General features: G+C 37.1%; 2 pseudogenes; both read right to left on the bottom strand.

The window, feature by feature from the left end:
• Positions 1-3,752: 3,752 nt before the first annotated feature.
• Positions 3,753-4,831, bottom strand: LOC137764625 (transforming acidic coiled-coil-containing protein 3 pseudogene; annotated as a pseudogene).
• Positions 4,832-5,216: 385 nt separating this feature from the next.
• Positions 5,217-21,882, bottom strand: part of LOC137764624 (transforming acidic coiled-coil-containing protein 3-like) — a 71,428-nt pseudogene continuing 54,762 nt past the window's right edge.

Below are 21,882 nucleotides of genomic sequence, written 5' to 3'. Positions count from 1 at the left end.
TATACCTTTTAGTATTTTTGACATATTAATGTAAAAATTAAATCTCTAGAGGGAAAAAATTCTGAACAAAAAAGCCGAGGTTAGACTGTAAAATATGGAATGATTCAAAGTAATTAATGACATATAGGAAAAAAAAACTCCAGATGCTTTTGATAATTGGGACATTTTCCTTTGTGTAGATTGGTGTAGAAAAATACAAAATTAGATTTCCTAGGTATCAACCTAAGAGAAATAAAAAATATAAGCTCACACAAATACCTGCACACAAATGTTCATAGCAGAGTTATTCATAATATCCAAAAAATGTAAACACCTCAAATGTCCATCAACTGATGAATGACTAACAAAATATGGTAAATCAAAACAAAGGAATACTATCTAACAATAAAAAGGAATGAAATAGTGGCACATGCTACCGCATGTATAAATCTTTTTATTTATTTGTTTGTTTATTTATTTATTTATGGCTCATTGGGTCTTCCATGCTACACACAGGCTTTCTCTAGTTGCGGCCCACAGGGGCTACTCTTCGTTGCAGTGCATGGGTTTCTCATTGCAGTGGCTTCTCTTGTTGCGGAGCACGGGCTCTAGGCACGCAGGCTTCAGTAGTTGTGGCTCACGGGCTTTAGAGCACAGGCTCAGTAGTTGTGGCTCATGGACTTAGCTGCTCCGCGGCATGTGGGATCTTCCCAGACCAGTGCTCGAACCTGTGTCCCCTGCATTGGCAGGCAGATTCTTAACCACTGCACCAGCAGGGAAGTCCCAACAACATGTATAAATCTTAAACCATTTTTCTAAGAGAAAAAAACCAGACAAGGCAAATCTATAGAGTCAGAAAGTAGATTAATGTTTACCTGAGGCTGGCAGGTAAGAAAGGGGATTAATTGTAAATGGACATGAGGGACCTTACTGGGGTGATGAAAATATTGGTGGGTTATGATGAAGACTGCATCACTTGGTAAGTTTACTAAATATCTTGAAATGGTATAGTTAAAAGGGATGAATTTTATGGTGTGCAAGTTATATCTCAATAAAGTTGTTTAAAAAGCAAAGAAAAAGGAATTCTATTTCTTTCTCAATGGGTCCTAAATATGTAGTATATTCTACATCAATAATAGTTACATAATTATAAAATTATCAAATGCTATTTATCATTTTAAGTTTTCAGAATTCAACCTCTAGGCAAAATATGAATTATTTTATTATATTTACAGAATAAAATATAAATGTTCTAAACCTTAATAAAAGTGATAGTATAGCCTCCAGATATTAGGAGAAAAACAGGGGGATGAGAGGTGGAGGAGAGTTTATAATCACTGATACACTCAGTTTCTATTGAGGGATTTCAACAATATTGTCTGAAGCTGATCAATCAAGACGTAGAAGTTTAAGTGTAAACTTCTTACAGAAGTGTACATATAATATGTTACAATTATTACCAATAGGATCCAAAAGTAATAATTCAACTTAAGAAAATTAGGAAGAGAGGACAAGTTCCTGGTCTCTCAAAGTATGAAGACATCAAGTAATATTTGATGTTGATAGAACAAAATATTGAGGTTTGAGTTCCACGAATATGGAATTGATCACCAGAGGAAGTAAATGAGAATTCAAGGTGGCTACTAATGAAGAGTAGGACTTGTAGTAGTTATAGGAAAGTAGTGGGAAATTTGATATTGTGTAACTTTCTCTCCTATTCGATCTTCTTTTTTTTTTTACTATGCTCATATATTACATAATAAAAACTAAGGAAGATATTTGAATATATCTTTAATACCTTGTTGGCACACATTCAACTCAAGTTTAAAAATTAACTTATCATCTATTTCAAACCAGCTTTTCCTCCAAATTTCCATGTAAACTGGCACTTTCATTTTTAAAAAACAACTTTCATTTTTATTTTGCTTTTTTGGAATTTTTTGTATTCTTTTAAATTTTATACAATAGTTGTATGTATTTTTTAATATTCAGGAAATTTTGTTCTTGGCTCCTACTTGGCCTTCATGTCCCTCTCCCACTCTCCAAGTACGTTCAGTTCTATCCCTGGTAATAACTCAATATTAACCCCTTCTTGCCATTCTCTCTACCACAACCTTTCCCCAACAGCTGTTAGAATCCTCTCTATTTCTTAAGATAAATTTGTATAGAAAAAATATTGTGTCAAGGATTATAAATCTAGTAGTAGTTCCTTAACATTTACTCAAATTTATTCCCTCATCTGCAATCTGTGAATGCTCCAATCTCAGGGTACACTAACTAATAATGAATATTACCTATTTCTCTTTCAAATTATTTACCAATATGATAAGCAAAAATGTGTTTCTAAATTGGTTATTGAGATTTTTTCGTATTAACTTTTTTTTTGGCTCTTTGTACCACTTTAACAAAATACTTGCTCCACTTTATGTTCATTTTTCTCTTACAGGGTTTACAATTTTTATTACTGATTTGTAAATGTTCTTTAGGTATTTATATTAACCTTTGGCTTATCATGAATGATGAAAGTATTTTTCTTGTTTACCATTTATAATTTACTTTTCATAATATTTTTTTGGTGTCATTTAGACCTAATTTTTATGTAGTCAAATCTATTTATTCTCTGTTGTTCTGCTATTGTTCTTTTGTCTTGGAGGCTTTTCCCCATGTTGATATCCAATACTTAATGACTTCAATTTTATTCTAATTGATTAACAGTTATTTTATTTATTTAATGATCTAATTTATATGGACTTTATATGAAAAGTACACATCTAGCTAATTTTTCCCAAAGATTTCACCCAAAGTCCGGAACCATTTGTTGAAATTTTTCTTCTGCCCTCACTGATTTGTATTGCAGCCTTTATCAAACAATATATTTTTATATATACTGGTATTTTGTCCCTGAAGCATCTGTGCTGTTTTATTGCTCCATCTGTCTGTTATGTAAGTCCCACAGTTTTACTAATAAGATTTTGATGCATTTTAAACTATATTTAATGGACATTATTTTCAAGTGCTTTTTCCAGACATACATTGTCTGTCAATCTTGCACCAGTATTTCAATAATTGTACACATTTTATCAGTAAGGAAGCTGACGTAGGAGAGATTGGGCTCTACAGCTAATACATGACAGAGTTAGGATTTAAACCTAGTGTGTAATTCCAAAGCTAGTACACTTAAATTCTTTTGTTTTTTTTTTAACTAAAGGGAAACTTTCTTTAGTTTTTTTTTAATTGAAATATAGTTGATCTACAATGTTGTGTTAGTTTCAGGTGTACAGCAAGGTGAGTTAGTTATACATATATATTCTTTTTTTACATTCTCTTCCATTATAGGTTATTACAAGATATTGAGCATAGTTTCCTGTGTTATACAGTAGGTTCTTTTTGGTTATCTGTTTTATACATAGTATGTGTATATTTTAATCCCAAACCCTAATTTATCCCTCCCCTATCCCTTTCCCCTTTGGTAACCATGAGTTTGTTTTCTATGTCTGTGAGTCTATTTCTGTTTTGTAAATAAGTTCATTTGTATCATTTTTTTAGATTTCATACATAAGCGATATCATATGATATTTGTCTTTCTCTGTCTGGCTTACTTCACTTAGTATGATAATCTCTAGGTTCATCCTCTTTAGTCTTCTTTTTAAAGCAATCTGATTTAAAAACAAGTTGAGGTCAAGAGAGAAGAAAGAACATGAAATTGTCTAACAGAGAGTCAGACAGACTGACAGACAGGAGGGAGAGATGGACACTGGTCAGAAACTTCCACGTCAGATTTTTACATCCTGGAAATGAGGTGGACAAGAGATTCTGGTCAATTCATCATTTTTTTTTTTTGTCTTCTGCTCAATGTTCTTCTCCAGTGAGTGGATGCTCTTTCCTCAGGCTCACTTGGAAGGTCAATGCCTTTGCCTGGGCCTTACTCCAGACCTGGGCAATCTCCTCATTTGTGAGCTTGAGTTTCTCTCCTGAATGGGCCTCCAGCGCCTGGTATCTCTGACCTTCCTTTTCAATTCTTTCTATGTAATCCTCAACACACTTCTTCAGTGCTTCTTCATATGTGTGGTAGCCTCTGATCAAGTCCTTCTGTTTCTCAAACCACCTGAAAAGGTTAAAGAGAGAGATTTTTCCATGTAGTTCAGTCTGCAATAAGTTGATCTTTTTCTTTCAGAACCTTCTGGATTTCAGCTTTTGGTAAGTGCCTTCTGCTTCTGAGCCGCCTCCACTGCCTGGTACACAATCTCCTCAAACCCGTCCATGATCTTCCCCATCTCCAGCTTCTTCTCAGAGAGCCCCTCACCTCTGCTCTTCAGCAACAGGTTCTCCTTTTGTGTGGCTTCACCGTAGCGTCCAGGTCCATGCTGCGCTGCAGCATATCCACGATGGGCACGTACCCCCGGCCCGAGGACACACAGGGCCAACCTGGCACAGGAGCATCCCGAGCTCGGAAGAAATCAAATTCCACCAGCTTGGCCTCAGGCGGACTTCCTGAGGAAGGGGCGTCGGCCTCGCCCGCACTGCCTGTCTCAGGGGTCACAGGCGTCGGTCTCTGAGGGCTGTCTTTCAGGAGTGGGTCAAACTTGCCGTATACGGACTGTTTCCTCAAGGGCGACTCCTTGAACGAGACAGTCCCAATCTGCTCCACATAATCCACCTCGGGTCCCGGAAGTGCTCACCACTCAGGTCCGGAAATGCTCCTCACTCCAGCCCGAAGCAGCTCGCGCGGGCCGCTGGGTCAGCGGGCGAGGCAGTGGCGTTTTCCGGGGCTGCTGGTGGGAACCAAGGAGCCGGAAGAATTCGCCGTTCCTTCAGCCCGCGGCTCCCACGCGGTGTGCACCACAGGCGCCATCCACTGAGGAGAGCCCTCCGCAGCCACAGGCCCCACTCTCAGCTGCTCGGCCTCAGGGCCCAGCGGCTCCTTCGGGGGCCATCTGGGGGCCGGACGTCTCCACGGCCTCGGAACAGGTTAAAGTTTGGGTCGTCCAGCGTGTCCCAAGAAAATGCCCCGAGGGTAGTAAGGACCCTCGGGGCATTTCCCCGCCTCAGCCTCCGGCCTCCTCGATGCCGGTTTGAGGCCGGTTCTCTCCCCCAGTTTCCTAGGTGAGGAAAGCCTTTTGCTGGTGGCAGCATCAGAGAAGACAAATTCTAGCGTCATTGGCCACTGCTGGCACGGTCGGCCATTTGGCCATGGGCCTCTTCCTTATGAGGCCTTCTGAGGGCCGGCGGCCGCGTTCTCAGGGGCAGAAACCTCGAGCAGGGAACGGGCCAGCCTGGTGGGTCTGCGAGGGGCCCTTCTTCTCCGCTGGCCTCTGAGGACCCTCCGTTCTGTCTTGGGACGCCATCCCTGAAGGGTCTTCCACAATTTTGGAGGAGGATGTGATGCTTTTATGGAAGGAATGTCTGAAGAATAAGAACCAAACGTTGGTCCGGGAGGTGCCATTTGTTTTGAAGACGCCCCCGGCGTGGGAGAGCTTGACGCGTCCAGGCGATGCAGGTTAGCCCAGCCGGGAGGCGGGAACCCTGTCTTCAAAGGCTGGTTTCATGTACCCTGAAGGGGGGTCGGCCCCACCAATGTTTGTTTCTGGAGAATTCCTTTGGTCATTTTGGTGTCCACTTCCTTGGTGTTTTCTGCGTCCAGATTTGAGGATAGTTTTCTAACCCGATGGTGTCATCTGGAGCAAAACAAGCCTCAGGTTCACTGCGCAATCTGGGACTTAAAATCCTGTGCATCTGTACCCCGCAGAGGAGACTGAAAAGTCCCCTTCATAGCTTTTCCGACGTTCTTGGGTGGCACAAACTCTTACTGCATCAGACGGAGAACAGATGAGATTCCAGTAAGTGCCAGTGGTTAAAACTGCAGTTTTGCGTACTTTTGTCACCAGTGACTGTTTTGTCATTTGAGATCTACGGACCCAGTCAGCCCGCCCGCCGAGGGGCGGAGTACAGAGCAGGGCCGAGCTCCTTAAATTTATTGCACTGTCTCTGTTTCTTCTTAGCTTGTCGCCAGTCCTAAGTGTTTTATATTTTGTTGCTCTTATGCTTTCGTATTTTCCCATTATGTCTTCTAATCGCTGCTGTTTATAAGAAAACTGTTGATTTTTTATAATATATTCTATCCAAATAACGATGAATTTTATATTAGTTCTGATTTTTTAGTTAATTATCTTGGAGTTTTAGTTAGGTAATCTTGCCAGCTATGAAAAATTATCTTTTGCTTTCTCTTTTGCAACATCTTTTTAAATGCCTTTACATTAACATGTGGTATATAATTAATTTCTCAACTGTTCTTGGTGATCATTTAGGTTGTTTTAAATTCGAATGAAAAAGCACCTATTTTTCCTGTTGGTATAGTGAGTCTCATGTCCTTGAGGCTTATTATTAAAATGTCAACCTTAAGGCACATTCCTATGTCTGTATTACAAACCACTACAGTGACCCTTATGGAGAATGAATTTCAAACATATATTTCTTGGCTTCAAAGAATTACAGTTTTTTCAGTAAAGATCCAAGAAATACTTTCCTTCTGGAAGTCAACAATCTGCCTTTTAAAAAAAGCAGAAATTAACACAACATTGTAAATCAACTATACGTCAATTTAAAAAAAAAAAAGCAGAAATTTAGGCCCATTGAAAACGGTAAAGTGAACAGTCAAAACTAGAGAATAAAGGACCCTGCTCATCTTCATTGATATTAGTAAGAGCTAAATGATGGCATTTGTATAGCTGTGACTGAAAGATTAATGTGCTATTTGCAATGTTATAATCTGTACACATAAGCAGATTACAACCTAAATTAATACTTCTCATACTATTGTGATTTGTAGCAACTGAGAAGTTAGTAAGTATAATGTCATTAAAAAGTCGTAGTTTTTCCAAAATATTATAAAAGAAGCATTTATTTTTCTGTTTAGGCACACATGAAAACCAACTCATTTTTAGGATAATTTTAGTATAGTCTCTTCTCTTACTACATTTCTGGAACAGTTTACAGAATATTATAAAAAATTTTCCATCTCTGAAACACTAGTGCTTAATAGATCATTGATTCAGGAAATATTTATTCAACAATAGAAAATGTTAAGTGCCTGCTATGTGCTAATCATTGATTTGGTTAGTAAAAAAAGATTGACCAGCAGCAAAGAGGACCGTCAAGAGTCCTGTCTTTGTAGGGCTTATATCCTAATGTGGGAAACAGGCAATAAACAGAGTGAAAACTACTTTGGAGAAAAAATAAAGGAATGTGAGATTTTATTTTCCAAACATTGGAGAATATATATATCTCAATCCCACATGTTCTTCTTACAATATTATATTGACACTTCTCCATCAAGAGACAAGAGCTACATCCCCCCTCCTCCCTTGAGGAGGTAACTGCCTCAACAGGTAACTGCCCCAACCAATAGAATGCCCCAGAAGTGATATTGCCTGATTTCCCAAGCCTATGCCATAAATGGTGATAAGGCTTATGCCTCACTCTCTCTCAGGACATTTGCCTTTGGAGCCTTGAGGCATCATGTAAGAATTCTGACTACCCTGAAGCCACTATGCTGGAGAGACCTTATAGAGAAAGAGAAATGTCACTTAGGAACCCCCCAGTCCCCAGCCTTTTGAGACTTCCCAGACCAGGTGCCAGTCATGTGAATGAAGGCTGACAGGTGACCCCAGACACAGCTGTCTGACTGCAACTTCATAAGAGACCCCAAGCCAGAATTGCCCAGCTAAACTACTCTCAAGTTCCTGACCTACAGACACTATGAAAGATAACAAATGATTATTGTTATTTTAAACAATTAACTTTTGATGTAATTTCTTATGCAGCCATAGCAACTGGAAGAAGCAGGGTAAAGGAAAAGAGAGGGATAGGAGGGGATTAGATTTTACTGATAATCATGGAAGGCTTCCCCAAGGTTGTAACAATTGAGCAGAGAATGAAAATGAAATGAATGAAAACATGAAGCCATGTACATATCCATAGAAAGAAAATTCCAAGCAGAGGGAACAGCAATAAAAGCATCCTGAGGCTAGGGATACTTGGCACACTGGATGACCAGCAAGGTGGGGTGTTGCTGGTGGGACATAAACTAGAGGATGAGTGGTTGGATTGATGGCAGGAGTTATATCTGTGTGGAACCTTGGAGGCCTTTGAAAATTTGGAGGATTTTGTTCTGTGTGTAATGGGACACTTTTGAAGGATTGTCAGCAAGAGAGTGATGGGCTCTGATTTATGTATTAAAAGCACCCTTCTGGATGACTTACCCTGATGTTGTCTCTCTCACTGACTTTGCTCCAGTCACACTGGTCTTTTTTCTATTGAATAAACATGCAAAGCTCTTTCCTCACTTAGGGCTTTTGAGATTCCTCTCCCCTTCACCAGCACCTGTCTCCTCATGTCTTCAAATGTGTGCTGCTGTCAGGATCCTTGGTGTCTCCATCCAACCAAAACTACAGTCCACTTCTGGTGACACTTTAAATCACATCATCCTGTATTTACTTGTTTGTGGTGTGTTGCTCTTTCTCACATGTAAGCTCCATGAAAACAGGGACCATGTCTCTCTTGCTTGCTGATATACCTACAGCACTTAGAACAGGGCTTGGAATAAAGTAGGTGCTCCACCAATATTAGTTAAATTAATGCATGAACAACCATATCTTCCATAGATATTGTGAAGAGTAAGTGGTATAATGTATGAAAAGATACTGGCCTGTAGTTGGTTCTTCATGAGTTGTTAATTCAGAGAATTTAGGGGATTTTTTTCCCAGTTTTTTAAACTTTTTTTTTTAACTGAACTTCATCTCTATTCTTATTTGCTTTGTGCAATATAAGCAAAATAGCTTAAATTATTTGGCTCCTTCCAAATGTTCTGCTTTTAATTCCGAAATTAATCTAGTAGTTATCTTACAAGTAGACTACACAAGAGAAAATCTTCACTACATGTGAACAGAGATTTTTAAATCTAAATATTTGTTGGAAGTACTTTTGGAATAGTACTGGGTTCAGCTTCTGACCCTGCCCCTTTCTAGTAATCTAAACTTGCTAGTCATCTTAAGCTTTTTTATATTTCAATTTCTTCATCTATAATAAGAAGCCAAAAGTGGTAAAGATAAGCCTGTATCTATTTCCAGCCTCACCATTTACCAATTCAGTAATCTTCAGGGAAACTACTTAATATTTACAGTTTCCTCTGCTATAAAGTATCACTAATCATAGAACTTGCTTCATTAGGTTGTCATGAAGTCACAGGGAGATAATGCATGTAACATAGTCACCATGGTCCTTCATTGAAGGAAAGAGTCAATAAATCAGAGTTATCATTACAAAATAAAGAGATGTTAGGAAAAGCCGCCCTGCCAACCTTGGACTGTTCTTGTGAGGCTCAACCTCTAATGTTTATGAAAAACTATTACACATCTAAATTACTTTTAAAACCATTCTTGACTGACCATTAGGCCTGTATTTGTTCATATTTAATTAATTTGACTGATAATGGAGTATTAATGCAGTGAACATAGAAGAAAATCTGAAAGTATTTTGTTACTTAGTCATGAATATTTATAGGCAAATCTGCTCTGACTTAATTACCATCACATGTTAGAAAAGGAAATATTAATTAAGTTTTAAAATCCGAAACTAACTGTTGTAAATGAAGCTTTATGTGACTAGAGCAGGAAATGACTGGCTTAAGGCTGTGCCTGGATATTAAAATTCCTTTTCCAACTAATAAACCTATCAATTCTAAGTCCAAAGCATCAAAATTAAAATCAATTTGAGAATTTTATGTTGGGCATTTAGAAACACTTAAAATATGTTAAAACCTAGTTTAATTTATGTAATTATGAAATACATTGCTTTTATTAGATAATTTTTAAATTAGGTATTGCCTTTTCAAATTAGTTTATCATTTTATAATATCTAAACCTATATAATTTCACGAAAATGTATAAAGTTAAAAACTCAACCTTAAATATTTCAAAATATGTTAACATATATTCTGTGATTATTTTTAACTATGCTCAATTTAACAAAAAATAGATGCATTTTTATCCTTTATTTAACAGATGTATCTATGTATGTGCTTTAAGACCAAATTACTTTTTAACGCTAGAGAAAATGCCAAATTTTTTGAACTGCTACCAAGTGATTTTATCAAGTAAATTTGGGGTAAAAAAATCACTGGAAATGTATGAAAATATCTAACATTCTGTATGAATTAAACTTTTTTGTAAGGTCAATGTAAATGCTACATATAGTATGTAATATGTTAGTCATTCATTCTCTCAGCTAGAATCATGTTAGTATCTGCTTCCACATATTTATTCTTCAATAAATGTTTACTGAGTACCATGCTAGTTGGTTGCTACATGGAACTAATTTATAGTCCAAATAATAAGGCTGACATAACTTTGGAATCAGGAAAGAAAAACTAAATATAGTTTATGTATTTATTGTATGCCATTTTTTTCAAATTTTATAACTTGTTTGCTTATAATAATGACCTCATTAAGAGACTGTTAATGTTCACATTGTTACTATTTATTAACTAGAATATTTGATTTGCCGGTCTCATTCTCTCATTTTGCTCAAACCATATGAATTAAATTATATAATACCTCATATATTCTAAGCGTAAAACTTGTTTAAATTCGTTTACTCTTTGTATTTTTTAGTATTTATGATTATTATGAATCTCATTTTTATTCTTTATAGCATATTCTATTATTCTATTAAGAATAAAATAACAATACCTATTTTTGGTAATAGAAATCTCTTGATTCCATGGTATGTCTTTAGAATTTCTACACCATGGATTTATGTCAATGGATGATAAATCTTTGATTCTTAAAGATGTCCAAGTAGTGCATAAAAGCCAATTGTCAAGATAATAATCCATTTCTCAATTTTCATTGAATTCTCTGACAAAGCCCCATATTTGTCTTTTAGGGGGAAATCATGCAAATGAAAATAAGCATATGTCTCCAGATTCAAAAGCCAGAACTTACAGGACAATGATAAAGGAGATCAGAGGGTGAGTACCTTTGTAAAAATTATCATTGATGTGCATTGCTTCCATATATCCTTTTCCCTTTGGCCTTTGTAGGAGCCTGTGTTTTTGTGAGTGTGCTCTGAGTGAGCCTATTCAAGGCAGCTGCTCTGTTTCATTAAGTTACAAATCCAGGAAGCAGTGGACAGTAGAAGTATAGCTGTAAGAGGACAGGGTGGCCCTCTTACACTGATACAGTCAGTGCGAATATTGAAGACTACCAAATGTTTTTGTAACTGAATATATATGAAAGTGTTGATAGTGTAAATAGCTCAGATATAAAAATATCAATAAGATTATAGAAAATAAAGTCATTACCTTTAATTATATTTATTTATGTTTTCCAAAATTTGTCCTGAAAATTTAAATAGAACTTACAGGTTGGTATGGCTAATTCCAAGCAGCACATTACTGACTGTAAGATTAGTCCCTAATAGGTCACTGACTATTGTTGTGAGTCACTACAAGTTGCTCTTGTAGCTATATCTCATCAGATGAACTAAATTACAAGATTCTAAAGGTCAGGGACTGTGATTTCTTTTGAGTAGTTCATCTCCAGGGTTTAAAATTAGGACTTACACCTTCATACAACAAGCTACAGGAGGAACAGGCCATGCCTCCATGATGGACAATAAAGTGTGGGGGTATTTTGGGGGGTGGGGGGTATTTTGGGGGTGGGGATTATTTGTTATATTTTGTTTTGTGTTATTTTGTTCATGACAATAAAATTGCACTTAACCTTATTTTAATCAAAGACATATAATTTGTAATTTTTAAATAGTGGAAACACCTTTCAGAAATAAGTATATTTTTTCATTAAAAAATAGATGTCTCAATTTATCTTTCAAGGTCAGTCTATATTAAACTCAAAACACTCCTCCTGAGAACTTCTTGTAAATTATGAGATTTATAATTTATCTGAAATGTCTTCTTAATAGAGTTTATTTTTAATAGGATGTAGACTAAAACTATATGGCAATTGAGCAGAGCATTATGAAGCACCATATGGGCTTCTAAACTAAGAAGATGATACACACAGGTCCTGCCAACTACTCTGTCTCCTTCTCCACCTGCCAGTCTCCCACCACATCCTGAATTCTGTCATGATATTGGGTGCCTTGGTATAAATTACTTAACAGTGGTCTGTATGTTCTTCAGTAAGTATCTCTTAATCATGAAAGGCAGAAAATAAAAAGAACCCTAACCTTATTAAAAATTGGCGACCTGTTTAAAGTTACAGGACTATCAACATATAAACATTTTCAAGTGGAGATAAGAGGTGACAAACAATTACCTGACCATAATTGGAGACAAGAGCTAGGTGATGAATAGAAACTGACAAAGTTAAAGCAGAGCAAATTGCTCAGAGTGGCAGCTAGACTAGCCCTGACAGTAACGAGTAAATGAAAAGAACTGAACCACAATATGGTTGTCTGGTTTCTCTCCCCTGTTTATGGTCAACTTTTAAGCATTTTCTCTTCTATAGGAAGATAGATGCTTCCTTTTACTGTTTATGCTTCTTTCTGCTATCCAAACTTAGACCCTTGAGTCTAGATGAGTTTAAGTCATAGGAAAAAACATTGTGTACAGTATTCATTAAAACATACTACTAGCTCAGAAAATTAAACATCTGTGGAACCTACTCTGGTGGCAAGAAATCAAGGTCGGCCGAAAATAATGCAGTAGGGGGTGGGTTTGTTTGATATATATTCTTTCCCATTCCCAATTCCTTCTCCTTCTTCTCATTTAAGTGGGGAGAATGTCCATTAAAATGCTGTACGTGTAGTATTGTTTCAACATTTTAATCTATAACTGCAGTTACTAGCCTTGCTTTTCTGCCTGTATTGTCTGTGCCTTCTTGATTCTCACCACATTTGTCTCTCTGATGATTCCCATCCCCTCTTCTCTTTCCGGTTCTTCTTCCTCTTTATTTTTCTCCCTTTCCTGTAATAGGAAAAAATGAAAAGGTGTAATTACAGTAAAAGGTGAGATGAGGATAAAACAGAATAAATGGCACAATGACCATGTCTAATTTTATCATTTACTATTTGTGTAATATTTATTTTTCCTCAGAACTTATTTATCTTACAACTGGAACTTTGTACCCTTTGACCAATATCTCCCCATTTCCCCACCCTCCAGCGCCTGACAGTCACTGCTCTACTCTCTGTTTCTAGGAGTCCAGCTTTTTTAGATTCTACATATAAGTGATATCATATCATATTTGTCTTTCTCTACCTGACTTATTTCACTTAGCATGGTGCGCTGAAGGTTCATTCATGTTGTTGCAAATGGCAAGATTTCCTTCTTTTTATAGCTGAATAATATCCCATTGTGTGTGTGTGTGTGTGTGTGTGTGTATATATATATATATATATATGTATGCACACCACATTATCTTTATCCATTTATCCACCCATCAATGGACACTTAGGTTGTTTCCGTGTTTTGGCTATTGTGAATAATATAATATTTATTGTTTATATAATAATTAAGTATTACTAATTATCTTACTGGGAGTTTGCTTCTTTTTAACCCTTTAACTATGCCACTTTAGAACTATGTTATTAGACATGCCATGTTTTTTCTTAGTTCATAGCTACATATTTCCCTAAGTAATACTATCAGGATTACCACATACCTATTTCCAAAAAAGCAAATATCAGAAAAGGGAGGAGAGGTACAAGTAGAAGAATGAAGGATAGGATGAAGGAAGGAGCCAGATATGTCTCTCTCTGCCTTGGTTGGCTTCTCTGATAAATGGCTGCACCTTTTCCATGACTCCAGCACCCACGTCTGTGATCCCCGCTTCTGCTGAGCAACCCCTGCCCTAGCCATAGCCCTCACCACATGGGCTCTGGTAACAGATCTAGCTCTAGAAATGGTAGCACCTCCCTGAGATTGCTATCCTCTCAGTTGTTTCACTCTTCCCTGTTCACTGTCTTGTCTCTTTCATGGCTAATGTAAACAGGTTTCCTCTAATAAATCATTCTGTTTGAAAGATCTAGAATGATTTCTATTTTCCTGACTGAACCCTAATGGATGCAAGTATTATAGTAAAAAGAGCCCTGCAAATAAAGTCAGAAGATCTGATTTCATGTCCTAATGATGACTAATTAGCTGGAAAGTTTGGATCAGGCCATTCAACCTCAGGTTCATAAAGTTGCTTTATGATGCAAATATCATACTTTACAGTGAAAGCTCCCTAACTCACCTCCATTAACAGACTTGTCAGATTCATAAAAGCTTTGCATTCCTCCATAAAACATACTGACTGACACCTATGGCACAGTGAAAGGTCAGAGCTAGTAGTCCTCTTTCCAGGAATCAATGCTTCTTTCCCTACACTCCAATTTATGTTCTTACCAAGAGTTGATTGTATTTATTCTAAGACCAGTTTATGCCAGTTATTAGTGTAATTACATAATGTAGTTAGTGAGTGGCAGAGACCATGCTAGTTTGGTGACTTTTACCACATAGAGATATAAAGGAAGGACTGGAAGCAAGTAACAGTTGGCCGTTTGGAGCGCTATAGAGTTGGTGGAAACCAACCATTCCTCCCCACATCCTTCCTGTGGCTGAGGAAAGTCATTAGAATTGGTCCTCTGGCTCTATCTTTCCAATAAGAAAGGAGTATTCAAACTGTCTTCTGTTGCTACTAAAGCAAGAACTGGTACTCATCTCTTATCTGACAGTGGCTGAGCTCCTGAGAAGCAAAGCACCTGGGGTATAGAGAAGGGGCAGGAGAGAAGTGGAAGATCAGAGGCCGGAAGTGCCAGGACAGCTTGCATTCCCATCAAGTCTGTTGCAAGAATGCCCAAGGATCTCTGCAGTATAGCAAGACAAGGGAGAAGGTGACACAGTAAAACCATTTTTGCTGATCCCCCCTCCAACAGGTACACCTATCCACAGAGTGTGCCAGAAGCAAGGCATTATAGGTTGTCCACCTGCTTTGAGAGGTAAGAAGAGGTTGTGCCTATGACAGTTATTCCATATTAGCGGGCAGCACATCAGGAGGCTATTATCAGGCCCTGTGAAGAACCAACAACTGGACATCCCACAAGAGTGCTAGCACTCAAAAGCCCACCATATAGATGGAAGTCACAGCCAGCAATAGACAAATGTGTAATTTCACCACCATACATAAGGGGTGGTTCTCGTCTAGAAGCAAAAGTTACAATCAACCAAGGAGCATATAACCAACTTGCTGTGCACGGTTGCTATAAGGACAAATCTCTTCCCTTTCCCTCCTCACCAAACCAATACCAGAGGAACAAGTGTGGAGAAGAAAGATGTGTTAATAACCAAAATGAAATGTTTTATTAACTGTAAATGACAGAATGTTATGTAATTTAACTGAAATGTTATCAAGGAAGCCCACTAACCAGCAAGAAAAATGGGTGACTTGAAAGAACTGCTATTGAAAGAGTAGTAGAAGTTATTGAAAAATTTATCCATTTCATGTTTTTACCCCCAAATTGAGATTCCACCAATATGGTTACTTGCACATCACTTTTATGATCACATCTTTAACAGATACTTTCAACTAACTATAGTCAGGACTTCTTCTGTAGGTGAACTCACATTGTAAAATTAAGGGGAAAAAAGCACGTTGAAAGTACATTATGAGAGATTATTGGGAGTAAATAGATGTGAAAATAGGATTTAACAAAAAAGGCCTCATAGACAGCCCTGGTCAATAATTGCATTTGAAAAATATAAAGGCATTTGTACATCAAGCACTAGGGTTTCCATCCCATTGTAAATCTTTTCTAAATGTTCAGCCTACACTTTGTAATCTAGCACCTCTTGTTGTCCATATCTGCCTAGTAGGACTGTCATCTCCTAAAATGGATCTCTTCTCCAAAAAAGAAGAGAAAAGCAAAGTCACAGGAAACCAACTGAAGTTGATATGATTTAACCCTCCATCTTATGTCTTCCTGACTTTGACGATGAGCATAGGATATTTGCTTAATGAAAGGACTCTAGGCAAGAACTAATTAATCAAGAATATTAGAATTTATTTCATGTAAGATGTTTTTATCAACCAGGCCTGCTCTACCTACAGCACCCAGGAAGGGCTAACTAAAATACATAATCCATACAGACACTTGTCAGACTTTTTAGACTGCACAGGAAGTGTGCCTAGACAAACATCCTGAAAAAAAACAAATAGGTCTACATTCATTTGCCTGTAAGCAGATAAAGGCTGTTGCCTATGCAATGTGATTTGACTGCTATGGGAAGACCCACTCTGACCAAAAAGACCCTCAGAAATGACCTGTCACAGATCCCAAAATTTCTATGATTAGGATAAAGGGCATCAGTGTTGCTTATTTAAAATTAAAAGCTAATACATTTATCAGTTACTCTTCAATACTTTGCATGAATTAGTTGATCAACTAATGAGTTCCAGTTCTCTTAGATGTTAGTACATAGGTTAAGTAAGTTTTGAAGAAGAGGGACCTTCAAGAAAGTTAAATAACAATGCTTGTCTCAGCAGTATTTGAGGATCAGGGAAGTGGGGACTGAGAGGGGGATGTAGAAATGGGAATGGCTTGCCCTAAAACAAATATCACAATTTCTCCTAGGATCAGGCTTCTGTACCATTTAATTCTCGTCTCAAATTTAAAATAAAGTTATCGCCTTTCCTAATCTTATGTTTTTCCCAAAGAACTTTCCTGAAATTTGGAAAGGGAATTTGCTTTTATTCTCATCTTAAGTCAATTGATATGATATTTGCTCAGACATCAGAGGAGAAATAATGGACAGAAGATGAGACCAGAGCCTGAAGAAACCTATGTTCCACATTCAACTCATTAACAGGAAATAGCTGGCTTTGCCTTCTTTCCCAAGACCTCCTATATAGTTCGTTGCTTTTCAATTTTTGTTTTTAAAGTACCTGAGCCAAAACAACGGCAAGCTTGATTTTTAAAATAGGATCAGTGACAAATGCTGAAATGCCAAGCTGAAGTGCACAGGATACGACCAAGCAAAATGCAAGAAGGAATTTGGAAGGCAGATTAGGAAAATGTGGGCCCAAATCTGTGCCTGCCAACTGCTCTCAGTAAACTGTGCTGAGGTCAAAGATACACTAGGGAGCTTATTCAAAAGCACACACAGACCAAGGAAGCAGATGCTGCTTCTCTTTGAATTTTTAGGGATTTTTAAAAATAAGGGTGCTAGAGCATTTCCCCAAAATTAAGGATTTCCACCTTTGTGGATGAAATTCTTTTTCCCGGTGACTAAACTTCCATCTGGGATAGCTTAGGACTCTTTGGTAATTTTCCTAGTTCATGCACACTATTATAAGATATTTTTCCCACTTGGAACCAGATTCCACTTGTGGTTCTGGGTTCCCTCAGATAGGTCATGCTAAGGTCAAATAGCAACTCCACAATGGAAAAACTGACCAGTACGTGTTCTCTAAATGTTTGCAGACCACTCCTGCAGTGGAGGGTTGTTCCATGGGGATAACCAACTAAACATTTCCTAAAATCACAATTTACAAGACTTACAAGAGATGTGTTAAAGATCTTAAACCCAGCCTATACAGCTTATAATATACAGTGAAGATAATTGTATACTAATATACATTATAAAAGAAATTAATATTTATAAGCTACTTTGAAGTTTTCAAATATAATACACTTTGGATTATAGAAGTTTTGAATCCTTAAATAATCAATGTTTCATAATACCTTGAAAAATGTATTCTTTTGGGGGAAAAGTATTTCAAAAAGCATTAGAAATATATTTGAATAGCCTTTTCAAGAAAAATCTTGAAAAAATTATAACACCAAACACAATCAATTTTTATTGATTTCCAAAGATTTTCTAAAATTGATTTTCTAAAATTGATTTTCTAAAATTGAATCTAAATCAATTCTTATTGATTTCTAAAGATTTTTTAAAATCTAAAGATTTTCTAATCCTGAAAAAATTATAACACCAAACCCAAGGTAGTCTTCTACTTTAACTTGCAAACCAGAGCTATGTTTCTATTAATTCAGATTTTGCTTATTTAAAATTATAAATATTACTAATAATCTAAAAAGATACAAAACAAATAGTTCTGAAAGAACACAGGCTATTTAAAAGTCATCTGTTAAACATAAGTCAGGAATTAATGGTAATATAATCAGCAACATGTATTGTATTATACATAGAATGTATAGCATGTGGCAGAAGAAAAGAGTGAATTAGGAAATCAAAATATGATTTGCAGATCTCTGGCAAATGTCTCTAAATATGATCAAATTGTCTACTTAAATAGAAAAACAAATGCCTTTTTCAGTCTAGATTTATATTATTGCTACAAATAATTCAGTATAGTCAAGGGCAAAACTGAGGAACTCTGTTTCAATTTAAATAGACGTATAATACAGAAAAGAGAAGCAACAATAGTATTTCTAGGATATATTATTTTCCTTTATTCCCCAAGTTATTAGGGTTCTTTCAATGAGATGTTTCTTGACGTATTTGTGTGTGTGGGTTCATGCTATTTATGGGCAGGGTTATTAAACAGTTTGTGCTGTCTGTGTTATATAATTTCATTAGGGCAAATAATAACATTTGGTTAAGGTAAGTAAGTTGCTGTACACATGAAATCAGACAGAAAGCCTTATATTATGAATTTAGGTATTATCTTTATATCTTGGTTGGCTTTTTCCTGGCAACTTTTTTTTTTTTAAACAGTGCTGGGGTGGGGCAAATTTGACCGACTGATATAAAAGTGATCCTGATTCTAATAAAGGTGAGTCCTTTTTTTAAAAAAAATATTTATTTATTTATTTGTTTTTGGCTGTGTTGTGTCTTCGTTTCTGTGCGAGGGCTTTCTCTAGTTGCGGCAAGTGGGGGCCACTCTTCATCGCGGTGCGCGGGCCTTTCACTATCGCGGCCTCTCGTTGCGGAGCACAGGCTCCAGACGCACAGGCTCAGTAGTTGTGGCTCACGGGCCCAGTTGTTCCGCGGTATGTGGGATCTTCCCAGACCAGGGCTCGAACCCGTGTCCGCTGCATTGGCAGGCGGATTCTCAACCACTGCACCACCAGGGAAGCCCCTGGCAACTTTTTATTTATACGTTCAAAGTCATCAGATTTTTCATCCATTTGTGAATAAAAAGAGAAAAATTTTTGGTAAATCTTGGCGATTCCTAGAAAAGAAGCAGTATATTTCTGACCTCAAATATCTCAGAGAATCATAAGATGGCATTAAAATAGGGCTTCAACTCTGTTTGGCATATAGAGAACTTGTACTATAAATAAAGAAAGTAAACGTGAGAATGATGAATAACCAGTTGAATTGGTCTTTCCCAGTACATCAGAAATGTCTTGAGCACTAAACAAAGGTTTTAAGCACCAAGAAATAAATAAATAAATAACTTAGTCTGGAATAGATTAGTTCACAGAGTATTTCACTAGCATTTCTATTCTGTTGTTACAGCTAGAATAAGACCTGGTTTTCCAGGGAAATAATGTCCTGGGCAACTGCTGTCTTGGCATAGCTCATCAGAATTCAGGGCAGTTCTAGCCAAGCTATACTGTCTGTTAAGCTTAGTATGTAACTAGTTTTGAAATACTAGCTAAGCAGGTACTAGTGATTTTGAGGTCTTTAATTCCATTATATTGAAGAATAAAGGAAAAATGCATCTGTTAATGAACAACTACCATGCTTCAGTCACAATCCAGGTGCTTGAGATATATCATTGTATGATTCAGAATAGCTATTACTGCTGCAACAAACAACCCAACAATTTTCAAGGCTTAACACAATAGAACCCTACTTCTGTGTCAGGTAAAAGATCAGTGAGTATGTTTGGTGAGCTGCCATCAGGAGGTGATTCAGGAACCCAGGTTATTACCGTCTTGTGGCTCCACTACCCTAGAGAGAGCATCAGTCATTGATTGGATTCTCTGTATCCACAGAGCAGATGGGGGAAGAAAGAGAACATGGAGGTTAGGACTTGAAATGGTGCTTATCACTTCATTCAAGTTTCATTAGCCAAAAACAAATCATAAGGGTAGTTGGGAAATATAGTGTACCTGTGTGCCCAGGGAAGAAGAAAGATTTGAAAAATAACTAGCCAGTATTTCCTGCGATCAGTTTTTTAAAAAATCTCTGGTCTTGAGGAATTTACATTCCACCTGGGCGAAAACAAAAAAAAGCATAATAAATTAAATTGCATAGTCTTTCATAAGGTGATAAATAACACAGTTGCAGCTGGGGATGGAGGGGAGAAGAGGAGAGAAAACGCAGAGCAGGATAAGAGGGAGAAGAGTCTTTAGACAATGGCTGTAGGTGGCTGAAGTAGTGTGGAGGATAGATCATTGGAGAAGAGACGATCAAAGAAATGGGAGGCCAATTATTGGGGTCTTCATCTTTACCAATAATGTCACAATGATAGGGAAAGTGATGGTGAGCCAGAAACTAAAATAATAGAGAATAGGGGGTTGGGGGTGTCCTGTGAATTAGTTAATAACAGCAATAAGGAGAAGCAGTGGGCAATTTGGTATGGAATTCAGAGTTTTAGAGAGGATAGGAAAAGAATGATCTGAAAACAGCAATGAGGGACAAAGAGGATGTCCATCCCCGTCTTCAAGTCCATCTGTATAAGAACTGTAGAATAAAAAGCAACCATCACATGAGAAGGCTGCAGGGAAGACCTGCAGGGAGGCCCTTTTGGGAGAGGCCAATTTCCACTAGAGCAAGAAGGTAAAGGGACCATTCCAGAGGTCAATAATATCAGGATTTTGCTGAAGATCGATTGGCCCAGAAATCCGGGGCTTTCTGTGGTGACTGACATGAACAGGGACGAATGGCACATTGAGATTAGTCTCAGGCAGGGAGACCAGTGGAGAAGGAACTTCAACATTTAGATGAGATACAAAGGCCTGAAGCAAGGCATCTCTCAAAGGCATTGCACCATTTTTCTTTGACTAAATTTAACCCACAGTTTGAAGAGAACATTTGTTTTGGAACCAAGTTTTCTAAACTATTTCATATTCCTTTTTAGTGTTTTAAATTAAAACTGATTTTAAATCCATCTTTGATGAAACTCTAGTCACGATTCTTCTTCTGAAGTTTAAAGGTACATAAAAATACATTTCTTACTGATATAAACATAGAATCACAGATTCTCATGGTTTGAAAGTTTTAATTCACTTGGTTCAACCATCCAGCTGATATTGGAAGCCTTTCTAGCATATCCTTGCCAAGCCATCTTCTGGACTAGGCTTGAACATCTCCAGGGATGATGTATCTAGTGAGGTGGTTAAGAGCGTGGGCTCTGGAATTAAGCAGACCTAGATTTAAATTCCTATTCCACTCATATGAACTTTGGCAAGTTATTTAACTTTTTTCTCAGAGTTTCAGAGTCTTAATCTATAAAATGGAAATAATATTACTGCTTAACGCATGGTGTTATAGTAATGAAATAAGTCATGTGCAGCACTCGGCACAGTGCTCAACACATAGTAACTCCTCAATAAATGGTTGATAGTATTATTATTTTTATTCATGCCGTTATTATTATTACCTTCCAAGGTATCATCTTTCAATGTTGGATAGCTGCCTTAGAAGTCTTCTTTCTGCCATCTCATAAAAAAATCTGGTTTCAGGATGTAATTTGGCAAAATAAGTGTTCCATTAGCCATAATTCATCATAAAATTTGAAAGAAATTCCTTGCAAAGAATGTGCATAATCTCATAGATATCCTGTTAGGATTTCAAGATATCCTTTCAAAAGTATAAACAGAGAAACACTTGAAATATTAAATAATCTGTAAAGCCTTGTCAGTGCTATCTGTTTCGTAACACTCATGTAAAGTAAAGAAATGTGAACAAATGTCATCTGTTACCTG

This window comes from Eschrichtius robustus, chromosome 5, assembly GCF_028021215.1.
Source record: "Eschrichtius robustus isolate mEscRob2 chromosome 5, mEscRob2.pri, whole genome shotgun sequence".
Classification (NCBI taxonomy): domain Eukaryota; kingdom Metazoa; phylum Chordata; class Mammalia; order Artiodactyla; family Eschrichtiidae; genus Eschrichtius; species Eschrichtius robustus.
This window is presented reverse-complemented; position numbering and strand designations above follow the sequence as displayed.